The sequence below is a fragment of the Echinops telfairi genome, unplaced genomic scaffold, assembly GCF_000313985.2.
Source record: "Echinops telfairi isolate 266 unplaced genomic scaffold, ASM31398v2 ScPeMD7_4;HRSCAF=17, whole genome shotgun sequence".
In the NCBI taxonomy this organism is placed as follows: Eukaryota; Metazoa; Chordata; class Mammalia; order Afrosoricida; family Tenrecidae; genus Echinops; species Echinops telfairi.
Window position 1 is genome coordinate 49,560,170 of NW_022103900.1, and position 13,353 is coordinate 49,573,522.

The following is a 13,353-nucleotide window of genomic DNA, read 5'->3' on the forward strand; positions in this document are numbered from 1 at the left end:
CCCCCTCACTCTCTCCTCCCTCATCCCTTGAAAATTTATACTTTTTTTCATGTCTTACACCTACTGCTGTCTCCCTTCACCCACTTTTCTGTTGTTTGTCCCCCTGGGAGGAGGTTATATGTAGATCATTGTGATCAGTTCCCCCTGCCTCCCCCGCCTTCTCCTTCCCCTCCTGTTATAACAACTCTCATTATTGGTCCTGAGAGGGTTATCTGTCCAGGAATCCCTGTGTTGTGAGCTCTTATCTGTCCACATGTACATGCTCTGGTCTAGCTGGATTTGTAAGGTAGAATTGGGGTAATGATAGTGGGGAGGGGGAGGAGGAAGCATTAAAAACTATAGAAAAGTTGTATGTTTCAATGGTGCTATACTACACCCTGACTGACTGATCTCTTCCTTGTGACCCTTCTGTAAGGGACGTCCAATTGTCCACAGATGGGCTTTGGGTCTTCACTCTGCACTCCCCCTCATTCACATCGATATGATTTTTTGTTCTGGGTCTTTGACGTCTGATACCTGAAGCCACTGACACCTCGTGATCACACAGGCTGGTGTGCTTCTTCCATGTGAGCTTTTTTGCTTCTGGGCTAGATGGCCACTTGTTTATCCTCAAGTTTTGAAGACCCCAGATGCTATATCTTTTAATAGATGGGCACCATCAGCTTTCTTCACCACATTTGCTTATACACCCATTTTGTTTTCAGGGAATATTTGACTTAAGTATTACAACACAACCACTTTAAATAAAGCCAATGTGTAATGCCTCACTCTCAGGTTAGCTAATATTACATTAAAATATCCTGTTTTGCTTTTGCCTTTTTTTAAACGGGTCAGCAGAGTGAAGAGTGATCTATGGCATATGTTCTGCATCTCAAAAACTAAAACTGATAAAGGAAAACTGGCGCCATTTTTAAAATCAGCAGATCAAATATACTCAGAAAGAAGTCTAACATGGGAGGCACCAAAATGAGTGCTGCCCGCTGTTACAGTTGTCATTGTCACGTGCATCACCATCATTGTTGAAAGCAAACATTAGGGGAGTGAACTAATTCAAGTTCTTCTTTTCTCCAGATGGAATAACTGTACTCTGCTAATGTAGTACCAACATCTTTCCACCCATCAAGAAGAAAAATGAGAATACCAAACACACTCTAACTCCAAGAAAAGCGTACCCATTTTTTTCACTCGACTAGTGAATGATATCAAGCATTTTTAGGTGATTACAGGCATTGAACAAAACAGAAAGAGTAAGACTCTCTCTTTCAGCATTTCCCTCCTGATGAACCCGTGGCAATGTTTCCCCTACTTCTGGGCTCTTTGTGTCTGTTCAGCTATCTTTCAATCTCTGAGAAGAAATGACAACATATCTTGAAAATGTTTGTTATTCTTGGGCTGAGCTTTATTATTACCCCGAGATAAGTATCTTTCCTTTTAAACGTTCTAGTGACCAAGCAAAGCAGATATTTTTATTTTAAAAATACTCGTTGTTTCTATGAATAATGTGAAATAATAAGTTCTAAGCATATAAAAATCAGACTTCTTAGATCCATACCTTGTGTCTGATTTTGATTTTTTGATTACTCTTTAAGTGTTAGACAATTATATATTAGATTTCTGCTTCAAACCATGCTTCCATAGCTGCAAATTTTCTAGGGCTAAAAATCTGCAAAGCATAATTGGCAGGCTTTCTTGCTAACAAGTGTCTGGCTAGATTCTGCCAAATATAGGCACTCATGCTAAAATAGAAATCAGTAAAAAGTTAGATATTCTGATACTGCAGACCTTGGGGTAGTGCTTCCAACAGCAGTAGCATCAGCAAAGTGTTGGTCCTACTAATTAACCACATTAGAAGTATCCGCTCAAAGTTCTAGCCAATGCACAGACAGCAGCTCCTCTTCGGCTCCCCCTGACCTTGTGCCAGCCACACTGAAAATGGCTATGATGTCAGCAGTAAAGAAGGTCCCTAGGGAATCATCCCAGAAAGAGTAGCATCTTCCAGATACCTGGGGAGCAACTCCTTCCCACTTTTTTTCTCGAGCTCTTCTAACACTATTAAAAATGTCCCTATCGAAAATATTTCTCTAAAATACTAGGGGAACAAAAAAATCCAGAATTTTTCAAAGTTATGCAATTTTTTTCTAACAAAATGACCTTATCACCTTCAAAGTACTCTCCCTTACATTTAATACATTTTTCCAATCTGCGATTCCATACTTGGAAACATTTTTCAAACTCATCTGTTTGGATGGCTGACAGCATCTCCCTCGGTTTTTTCCTTCACTTCTTCTATGCCATCACTGCTGTCCTTTCATGCCCCTCTGCATGCGCAGAAACAAATAGACGTCAAAAGGAGTCAGGTCAGGTGAGTCAGGTACATGAGGTGAGAGGCATGCTATTTTTTTGCCCGAGACTGGCTCACTGAGATGGCTGCAGGAGCAGGTGCATTGCCGTGATGACAAAACGAGTCCCCCATCTGCCACAAATCAGGCCATTTTTGGGTCTTACACTGTTATTCAATCTTCTCAGAACCTCTGAAAGTTTGATTAACAGTCTAACTTGGTGGAACGAACTCCAAATGCCTATCCCCCTCCCATTAAAAAACCAAATGAACATCATCTTGATCTTTGATTTCTCAACATGAGCTTCATTTGGGCAAGGTGACAATGGTGCCCTCCACTGGCTGGATTGATGTTTGCTTTGGGGATTGGAAGAACAGCACCATGTCTTGTCATCAGAAATGAAAGTGGAGGAAACACATCTGGGTCGCTTCAGAGCTGTTCTTTCAAAGCAAGGCATGTTTCCATGGAAGGCTCTTGTTCCTGGTCAGTCAGAACCCAAGGTACAAATTTCACAGCAACCCTTGTTCCCAAATCTCCCAAAGTCACTGAACTGAGCTGCAAGAGAGTCCAGATAATTCCCCCATCTCTTCATGGTCTGTTGTTGGTCTGTGAGCACAAGTGCAGGAATCATGTTGGCATTTTCATATATTTGGTAAGTTGATGGGCCTAAAGAATGAGGTTTCCTATCAATCAACATTTCACCTTTTTTGACATGAGAAAACCACTAGTACACTTGAGTTTTTCCCAATAGTACCGTCTTTGTAAGCTGTGTTCAACATCAGAATACTTTCTGTGATATTTTTCCTTAAATTGGCCATCACACAATAATGGTGTTCGAGTGGAACTGCTTTTATGAAAAAAATTCACTGTGACCTGAGAGAACCTTCCCAGGTGACACCCCTGGGGACATTAACTCACAGTGAGTTGCTGGATGCTCGCCTAGAGGGGAAAAATACATGCTATGAAAGCTCCACCCAGCTGAGCCTTTTCCCAGTTTTTTTGTGGTAGGGTACCCCATCATAATTACAATAGTGCCAGTTTCCTAAGTGGACAATATAATAGTTCCCCTGTTAGTTGACACAATAAATTTTCAAACAGGTATTTTTATTTCCATTTTACAGATGAGGAAATATTACTTGGAATTACCTACAAAGAACAGTTCTTTGGGGAGGTTAACAAGACATCACATTCAGTGGCTTGCGGTCATCTGGTTAACAAATAGAAGAACTAGTATTGAAACTATAGTTCTGTTTGGCTCAGAAATTGTTATTATTCAATGCCAAGATACATTTAAAGGTGCCAGAAATGCTTAAGTGTGCTTTATTTTATTCTTCATATCATACTTGGTAAACACATAAAATGTGGAAAACACCGGAAACACATACTTCATTTGAAGTCCCTAATCGTGCTTGGTCAAGTGGAGGGACAGTGAAAAAGAGGCAGGCCCGCGATGAGATGGATGGACACCGGGGCTGCAACAATGGGCTCACACAGAGCAATGGTGAGGGTGGCGCCGGACCAGGCAGCGTTGTATTCTGCGGCACATGGAATTGCTATGAGTTGGAACCTACGCCGTGGCACCTAAAAACAACAACAACAAATTGCACAGTTGTGATCCTGCTCCACGGCCGTGTACTCACTCACACTGCTGACATGCACGATAGTGTATGTGATCTATGGAGCAGAATGAGAGCGTGCATGGCCAGTTTTGCATAATAGTTCAGTTTAGGTCTAGTGCGGAAAGGCCTTCAATAATAAAAACAATCACAAAAAGGAGACAAGAAACAGACACACAACAAGGCACAGGGCTAGAGGGCACTTGTATTGCTAATTTGAGATACATGGGAATTTTAGTTTCCAAAGGTAAGTGATAAGAGATAGGAAAAATAAATGTCTGATGCAATTTATGCTCCCTTTAGCGCCTCAGATTATACAGAGAACACCTTTTATGGGTTGAATTGTGTCCTCCCTACAAAATATGCTGAATTTCTAATCTCAGGTACCTGTCAATATGACGGTGTTCAGAAACGGGTCTTTGAGGAAGTTAGCATGACATCACAGTGGTGTAGGGTGGGCCCTAATCTATTATGACTCATGGGATAAAAGACATAACCAGTTCATAAATCTTTATGGAAACATACAGCCTCATCTTTCTACTGCAGAATGCATTTGAATCACCGACCTTATAGTCCAACTGCTTCCCTTATAGCAGCACCGGGACACACAGAGGAAAGATAGCTAAGTGAAGTCAGAGGCAGCTACTGATGCATCTGCCAGCCAACGAAGGCTAAGGCTGGCTTTCTAGGAGACACCAGGCAGTAAGAAGAAGCAAGGCAAAATATCCTCTACGATTCTTCAGAGAGAGAGCATGCCCTGCTGGCACCTTGACCTCAGACCCCCAACCTTTAGAACTAGGAGACAGTTAATTCCTTTATCTATCTAGCTGTTTTATTGGCACATACATCACATGTCATACAAATCAATAGTTCAATCACTCAAGAAGAGTTATACAATCATCACCACAATCCGTTTTAGAACATTTTCTTCATTCTTGTACTCATCGTCACTAGCTCCCCATTTCCCCCAACCGCCTCTGCTGTACCCCCATAGAACCACTAATCTAGTTATTGTCTCTATTCATTTACCAATCCTGGATTTCATATTTCATATAGAAAAAAACACCAAAAAAACCTAACAACAATAAAATGTAAAATAGATCAAAACTTTAATCAAAAGAACATATTAAAAGTTAGAACAAATTTAAAATGGATCGTAAGGGAAATCAAATGATAAGGTGCTAAATTTTAACCTAATTGCATCTGCAATAATCCACTTTCCACTGCAGTCTGCACTCTGCAGGTATTCACAGCTCTGGTCTGTGGTCAGAGGGGACGCAAGGGAGGCTTCATCCACATGTATTTCCCCTTCACTTTTTTATTTTTTTAAACAGAAACAATTTGGAAATGGGTCAAAAGGGAGATCAAATAATCGGATATTACCTTGTAACCTAAGCCCCCTAGATTACAGTATTTGGTTATGGCAGAACCAGGACACTGATGTATAATAGTCATCAGTTTGCTAGTGGAGACTCCTCTACCCCCCGCTTGCAACCTGTGCCATTGCCTCATCTGCAAACCTTGCTGCTTGTCTGAACGCCTCATCTGGAAAATGAAGATCATAATAGTGCCATCCTTGCTGGAGTCTTTCAGAATGAAGTGAATTTCTCCACATAAATAATTTAGAATTAATTATGCCTATAAAATGAATCATGAGTGCTCGCTTTGGCAGCACATATACTAAAATTGGAACAATACAGAGAAGATTAGCATGGACCCTGCGCAAGGATGACACGCAAATTCGTGAAGTGTTCCATATTTTTTTAAATAAAAAAGAAAAGAATCATGAATGACATGAAACCTTTTACAAAGTCATTCCAAGGCTCTTTTAAAATTTCCAGAAAATTCCTTACCATGCTTCTTCTAATTTTGCCTCAGGATCTCTTTGCTAGGTCACCCCAAATAAGACAGAGGCAAGAAGAAATCATTTGTAATGAAATGCTTATCAATTTTAGTAAATTATTTAAGTCAAATTTAATTTTATTATATCACAGTATATCTTATAATTTTCTGAAAGTTTGGAATTCTCAGAGCTATAAATAAGCCTCTCCCCTCTCCCTTGCCTTCTCAGGTTTTGGGGAAATGTGGACCATTTGGTCTCCTTGTAGTTAATTGTGTAAGGGATACATGAATCACAAGCGATGCTTATTTCATAATGCAATCTACGGTTGCTGACGGTTGGACTCTGAGAGCAGTTTCAGTTCTTGGTTCCAAGGTTATTTTAGGGCAAACGTCTTACGAGTTCTCCCAGTCACACTCAACCAAGTAAGTCTGGCCATTTTTGTAAACTCTAGTTTTGTTCTGCATTTCTTCCCCATTCATAGTAGGACCTTCTCTGACCAGTGTGCTCCTGGTCAGTGTAGTGGGTACCAGCAACCAAGCATCATTGAACTCTAGCCTCAGATTAGAAGATGCCACGGTTCTTGTAGTCCATTCAACCAGTAGACTAGTTTCTTCCTTGAGTCTCTGACTTCCTTCATTCTCTTTTACTCCAAATGAGTACAGACTGAGAGTTGTATCTTAGAAGGCTGCTTGCAAACTTTTTAGGCCTCCAGGCATTACTCAACAAACTAGGGTGTAGTACATTAACTTGAATAACTGTGTTATGCTAATTGACTCTTATCCCACAGGACCTTAAATACAGTAACCGATTCCATAAATTGTCTGAATAGGTCTAAGGAGCTTCTGTAACTCATATATCCATATTATATTTGGGGGTATATGCACTGTGGTGCACCCAAACATGTATTTACATATGTGTTTAGTTATGCTATTATTCTCTGCATATAGATATGATATTATTCCTGAGGTTTTCAGTAACTAGTTACTCAGAAGTATACAGTCTATTCTATCTTCATGGTCTATTCCTAGACTGGATGCTGTGCTGAGAAATCTCACAGTTTGGTAACCTTGCTGGTATTTGAAATACCAGTGACATAGCTTCCAGCATCACAGCCACACACAAGCTGCTACAGTACAACGAACTGACAGACAAGCAAAGTATTATAAGGAAATGTGCAAAGCACTATAGTTAGAAAAGTAAGAAAGAAAGAACACAGCATAAGCTAACCAGAAATAACTATAGAACAAATTCAAGTCTCAAATTGTGATATTAAAATATTATATGTCCAAAATATTGAGAGATTCAGGAAGCATCAGCAAATAGAGAGTCAGTTTTGCCAGCATCATTTGTTAAAATCGACTGTAGTCCCCACTGAATGCACTTTAACCCTTTGTCAAAAATCAGTTGCCTAACTGGATGGATTTATTTCTGGGTTCCCAAATGTGTTCCAGTGGTCCGTGTCTGGCCTTGAACCACTACCAGGCTGTTTGGGTTAGGGTAGTCGTCCCACACGGTTCGAGACTGGGAAGTGTGAGGTCTTCAGCTTTGTTTTTCTTCTTCATTGCTGCTTTTGTTTTCACTGGGCCAGTTAGGATCCTTTGCCTTTCTTTTATACACCTGGGGAATTACCTTGCTTGCTTCTTTTTAACACCAAACTATCCTTGCATGCCTGGTGTAAAACCCACTTGACTGTGACGTGTTATATTTTTGACATGAATTCTTTGGTTAAATTGTTGTGTCTATATTCATGAGAGACATTCATTCGTAATGTTCTTTGTGCCCTTGCCTGGCCTTGGTATAAGGATGATGATGGCTTCGTAGAATGAATTAGAGCATTCCTTCCTTTTTGTGTTCTGGAATAATTTCAATAGAATGTGAGTCGAATCTTCTCTGAATGTTTGGCAGACCTCTCCAGGGACGTCATCTGGGTCTGAGCTTTGGGGCTATATTTGGGGAGTTAGAGGTTTATGGTCCCTTCCATTTCTCCTTTTGTTAGGAATCTGTTCAATTGTTTCTCTCTTTCGTGTTAAGTAGGTAATGTGCTTCTAAAGCCTGCTCTATTTCTTCTAGGTTTTCAACTTGGCCTCAGTAAGAGTGTGCATTTCCCTTCGGTGTTTACTGCTCTGGCCTCATCATTTTACTTTACTGGTGACTGTGCTATTTGTATCTTTTAAAACGTTTGAGTTACAGGGTTAATTATTGATTTGGGACACATTTTTGGCTATAATTGGCATTATTGCAGTAAATTCATATTTCAGCACTGCTTTTGCTATTATTCAAAAATTGTGATATATGATTTTTTAGTTCCTATTTGTGTCTAAACATGTTTCAATTTTAATTTGAATTTCTTCTGTTACCTATTAGTCTTCAAGGGGTTATTCAGTTTCCATGTATTTTACTTTTTCTTTGGTGTTTATTTTAATGTTCATAAAATTGTGATCAAAGATGATATTTTGTACTAAATTTCAAAACTTTTGAATTGCTTGAGGATATTGGTGGGTCTCTTCTGTAGAGCAATGTGCATCAAAAAAGAAAGTATACTGTACTGCTAACGGGTGACGTGCTCTCAAATGTCTATGAGATAAGAGTTGGTTGGCTGTGTTATTTAGATCTTCTCTACCTCTGTTGAGTATTTTTTCAGGTTGTTCTATCATCAAAAGCAATGTGTTCAAGTCTTCCATTATTGTTTGCAAAATAGTCTATTTCTCTATTCAATTTACCACATTTGTTTTATGCATTTTGGATCTCTGTTATTGGGTGTAAGGTCACCGTTGGCTAAGTGTTGACCACAAGGTCAGAAGTTCAAACTCACCAGATGGAGAAAGATCAAGCTTTCCGCTCATGTAAAGATATATGTAAAGCCTTGGAGATCCTATATAAGATCGCTATCACTCGAATTGACTACGGCTTTTATTTTGCTCACTTCTATAGTTATCATGTTTCTTTTTTTCTCCAGATTTTTAAAATAGGTTTATTAGGGGCTCATACAACTCTTATCACAACCCATATATACATCAATTGTGTGAAGCACATTTGTACATTCATTGCCCTCATCATTCTCAAAGCATTTGCTCTCCACATAAGCCCCCGGCATTAGGTCCTCATTTTTCCCCTCCTTCCCCGCTCCCTCTCCCCGCCTCCCTCATGAGCTCTTGACAATTTATAAATTATTATTTTGTCATATCTTGCCCTGTCCGACGTCTCCCTTCACCCACTTTTCTGTTGCCCGTCCCCCAGAGGAGGTCACATGTAGATTCGTGTGATCGGTCATCATGTGTCTTTGTATGATGACTGTCCTCTAGCTTCAAGGCATGAGGGTGAGAGGTGGTGGGAGAATATGTCTTTTCCCTTGACATTGGGTGGTGCCTCTTTTGGTGGTCAGGGTTCCTCTACAACCTTTGTGGGACTATGTGGTCCATCCACCTTGGTACTCACAATTAGCGTGTCCTCTGGGGGTCAAGGCAGGGTATCTCTGTAGCCACTATGATAGAATACTTCCCAAATGGGTGAGGTAAACCTTTTGTGCATGCAAAAATTGGCATCTCATTAAATGGTGAGTAAATAGAATTTCAGTGCAAGTACAGTTGGTTGTCCAGGGGAGTCTGCGTGTGGTGTATGATGCTGTAGAAGTGCCAATGTTGAACGGCAGCACCAGGAACTTCTGCTCATCTTTAGACAGAGGTGCAGATGGCTCCTATTGGTATTTGACAGGCAGTGTTCATGGGGTAATATGCCTGGCAGGCCAGTTACTGAATGTGGGCATAAGCTGTGACCTTGCTAGTTGACAGGTTATGAGCTTTGTGAGTGCACAGCACCAATGACTAGGTGATTGAATTGAAGGTCCTTGGGTCACTGGTGTCTGGACAAGTGGCATGATGGTTGCTGGGTGTGGGAGTGTGGGAACCAGGGAGGGTGTTGTCCTATTGGTCATCAGGTCAGTGGCACTAGAGCATGGTCCACCAGCTCCTGGGGAGCAGGGTGAGGAATGGGAGCACCTCCCCTCCAGTCACTAACTGGCAGTGGGACAGCATGCTGGAGATCACCAAGTAGGTGGAGGCATGTGTGTGTGTGTGTGTGTGTGTGTGTGTGTGTGTGTGCTATTGTTTGCTGGTCTGTCCGTGTGGCATTCCCTGCTCTGGTTGTCAAGGGATGCAGTGTGGCACCCCGTGCTGCTGGTTGTCAAGGTAGTCTGCTGAGTGACTGATATTGCAAGTGCACTCCCTCACCACTCCCAGGTTGGCAGTGGGAGGCAGGTGAAGGGAGCAGAGCATGTCACTCATTAGGTATTGGGTGCAGGATAGGTGGCAAGGAGCTGGTGGTTTGGAAGGGGTTGTTGGACAAGACTAGTGCAATGAGCTGGGGGGGGGGTCATATTCTGGTCCCTGGTCATTGAGGCTGCAGGGATAGGGTGGATACATACTGTTAATCACCAGGAGGACAGTGAAGGGAGTGTATGTGTACTTTTCTGGTCCCTGAGCAAGTGTGCCTAGAAATTTCTCATTTGCTGCAACCTGTAAACAGTATTTGACACTCAACAAAATGCAAGGAGAGGGATTTGGTCTACATTCTGGTTGGGCTCTGAATCTCCTACTGACTGATAATCAATGTATTAATTCCTCTATATGTATACCCACCCAGTGGTCAAAGACGGCCCCAGTCAGCAGCCCTGTTTCTGGGTGCACGCCCCTTCTCTGTGGATGCTGCAGTCTCTGGAGGTCTCATCTTTCTTCCTATAGTTTCTCTCCTTCGATCTATCTGTGTTGTGCTCACTCTCCTTATTCTGTGTTATGTCTAAGTTCTCTGTCTCCTGTTGAGCTTTATGTGTGAAGTCTCTCCTGTGCCCCTCCCTGGGGTTGTCTGCTGCCTTTCTCTAAAGACGGTCATGCTATGCTAGGCTGGCTGGTAGGTCATGTCCACCCCACATCTTCATCTGCTGTCTTTAGTTCAGTTTCTTCTTCCAATGGCTGTTCAGTTTAGTCCTTTATCCTTCCACATGATGGCCAAGGTTCCAGGATCAGTATCTGGATTTGTTTCAATTATTTTCTCATTCTTTTGCTATAGATGAGTAGTCTCGCATGTCTGATTAAGCAGCTGTCTTGGCTCCTTTTCCTGCATATATATGTTAGACATTTGTCATTATCAAGTATAAATAACATATCCCTTGGAACTACCAAGCAACCATCACTAAAACTTGCTTTTAACGTCCCTGGGAATTTCCTTTCCTAGAGACTTTTTTCATATGGGACTTCAAATTTATTTTTGATATCCATTCTTTCATGTCTTAAGGACTCTTTTTAATATTTCTTGTAGGGGTGGTCTTGTGAAGATGTATTCTTCTAGTTATTGTTTGCCAGTGGACATTTTAATTTCACTGTCTTTCTTAAAGGCTAACTGCACTGGATATATAAGATTCTTGGTTGACAGTTTCGCTCCTGCAGCACTTTAACAATACCATTCCATTACCTCCTGGCCTCCAACATTTCTAAGGAGAAAATAGGTCCTTGATACTGTCAGGGCATTTTCTTTCTCATCGTCTGGCTGACTCTCGGTGGTTTGGGAATCCTGTGCTTGTCTTTATTCTTTGAGATCCTGGTTATGATGTATGTGCTGCTATGGATTCAGACAACCGAGAATTCACTGAGCTTATTGAACATCTAGCTTTATGTCCTCAAAAAAAATTTCTGTCTTCACTTCAAATTTTTGTTAATACTTGTTCTTGCTCATCTCTTTCTGGAATTTCTATGATGTCATTGTTGGTTTATTTGATGTGTCTCTCTCTTTCACTCCAGCGAGTTGAAACCTTCTCATAATGACCCTAAAGGACCAAGTAGAACTGCCCCTGTGATTTTCTGAGACTATAACTCTTTGCAGAAGTAGAAAGCCCCATCTTTCTCTTGTGGAGCAGGTGGTAGTTTTGAATTTCTCCCCGTGTGGCTAGCAGCAAATGCATAAACACTATACCACCAGGGCTCCTATAGTTCCATTGCATTGGGCTATATATTATTGATCTTTCTCTCCTGTACTTTAGACTCTAGAGAGGGTGCTGCAGGCATGAGACGAGGAACCCCCAGCAAACACAGCTCATGAGCAGCTACCACCTACCTGTCACTGGAGGCTTGTGTAGTGCTATGATGCTGAACAGCTTTCCAGGGTGATTATACCTTTCCATAGAGGCATATAAACACTTAGTGCCAAATTCAGTGTTTGATTAATGTCACAAGAGAGGAGATAAGAATTCATGACCTTATGGAGCTTAAATCACTTGTCTATAGTGTCAAGGAGTCCTGGTGGTGCTGTTCAGTAAGCTTTGGATTGCGAACCTCAAGGTTGGTGGTTCCAACCCACCAGATGCTATGCAGGAGAAAGGTGAGGCTATCCACTCCCATAAGCATTTTAAACCTCAGAATTCCTATATAGTGTCTCTAAGGAGTTAGTATCAACTTGTTGGCAGTGAGTTCATGGTGTGTGTGTGTGTCTGTGTGTGTGTTGTCTTTAGTGACCCACGTAGCTAGCTAGTAACAGAACATTTCTTCTGAGTCCATGCCCTGCCAAGCTCATTCCATCAAATGTCAATCCAGACTTTTCAAATCACTGAACTCTAGAGTTCAAGGAATTTGTTGCCAAGGGAGAATGACAGCGAACTTTCTAGTATGATTTATAATCGGAAAATCTGGAGCCATAATATTTGCCCAGTGTTTGACCTCCCCTAGGCCGACAATTCTTTCTGTTGAGGTGGCTCTATTTTTTTTCAGTGATTTGAAGAGAAGCCTGGAGGTAGGATCATTTGTTTCTGACATGGGAATAGGACTGGTTTGTAATTCCCCTCCTATTGCTACCTCTCCTTGTAAGATGATGTTTAACAAATAGGCCAGATTTTGTATGAATGAGAAAGCACCATTTCTGAAAGGATTATCTACTTTCCTTTCAAGGATATAATTATGTACTATGCTGCCTTCCCAAACATATTCAAGCACGTGGAGTCGGCCAGCTGAGAGTGTATTGTTCAACTAAAGAAAACACTGTTTTCTTCAAAAAACACCAATTATGTTACTGTTATTTCTTGCAAGCCTGCGAAGATGAGTGTGCCTGTGGAGGTGAAGGCTGCCAAGTCACCTTTCTTCAAATTCACAATTTAGAACTTCTTGCTGAGTCCGAGCATTTTACTATTAACTGATGACTGAGACCTACAGGTGTGCCACCGGCTACTAGCTTCAAGGACATCCCAGACAACAAGAAGTAAAGCCACTAGCTCTGTGTAAGTTTGCACCATGAAGTCATTGCAAAATTTAAGAAAAGTTTATAAACTTACGAATGCTGGAAAGAAACATATCTCTAAACTCTGAAACATTGTAGTGTGGTAGTATTTTAACATTTTCTCTAAGAGTTTCTCCTTTGCTCTCCACAAAGAAATCTTGAGACTCAGAAATTTATGAACCCAAAGCAGGAACTGTCAATCTTAGAGAACTTGAAGAATTAGTTAAATGGTTGATATTTGAATATTACATAGAAAATAATAAATATGCATACTTCTCCCTCTCTTTCACACACACACACA

At 41.1% G+C, this 13,353-nt stretch overlaps 1 protein-coding gene and 1 non-coding gene across 2 annotated transcripts in view; one reads left to right on the forward strand and one right to left on the reverse strand.

Annotated features, from left to right (window-relative positions):
* The window catches only part of THSD7B (thrombospondin type 1 domain containing 7B), a 936,033-nt gene that overhangs the window by 183,987 nt on the left and 738,693 nt on the right, over positions 1–13,353 (reverse strand). The gene's annotated exons all lie outside the window — the stretch shown is intronic.
* LOC115873056 lies at positions 5,612–5,718 on the forward strand. The gene has a single exon (XR_004048205.1). It is a non-coding gene; the product is annotated as a U6 spliceosomal RNA (small nuclear RNA).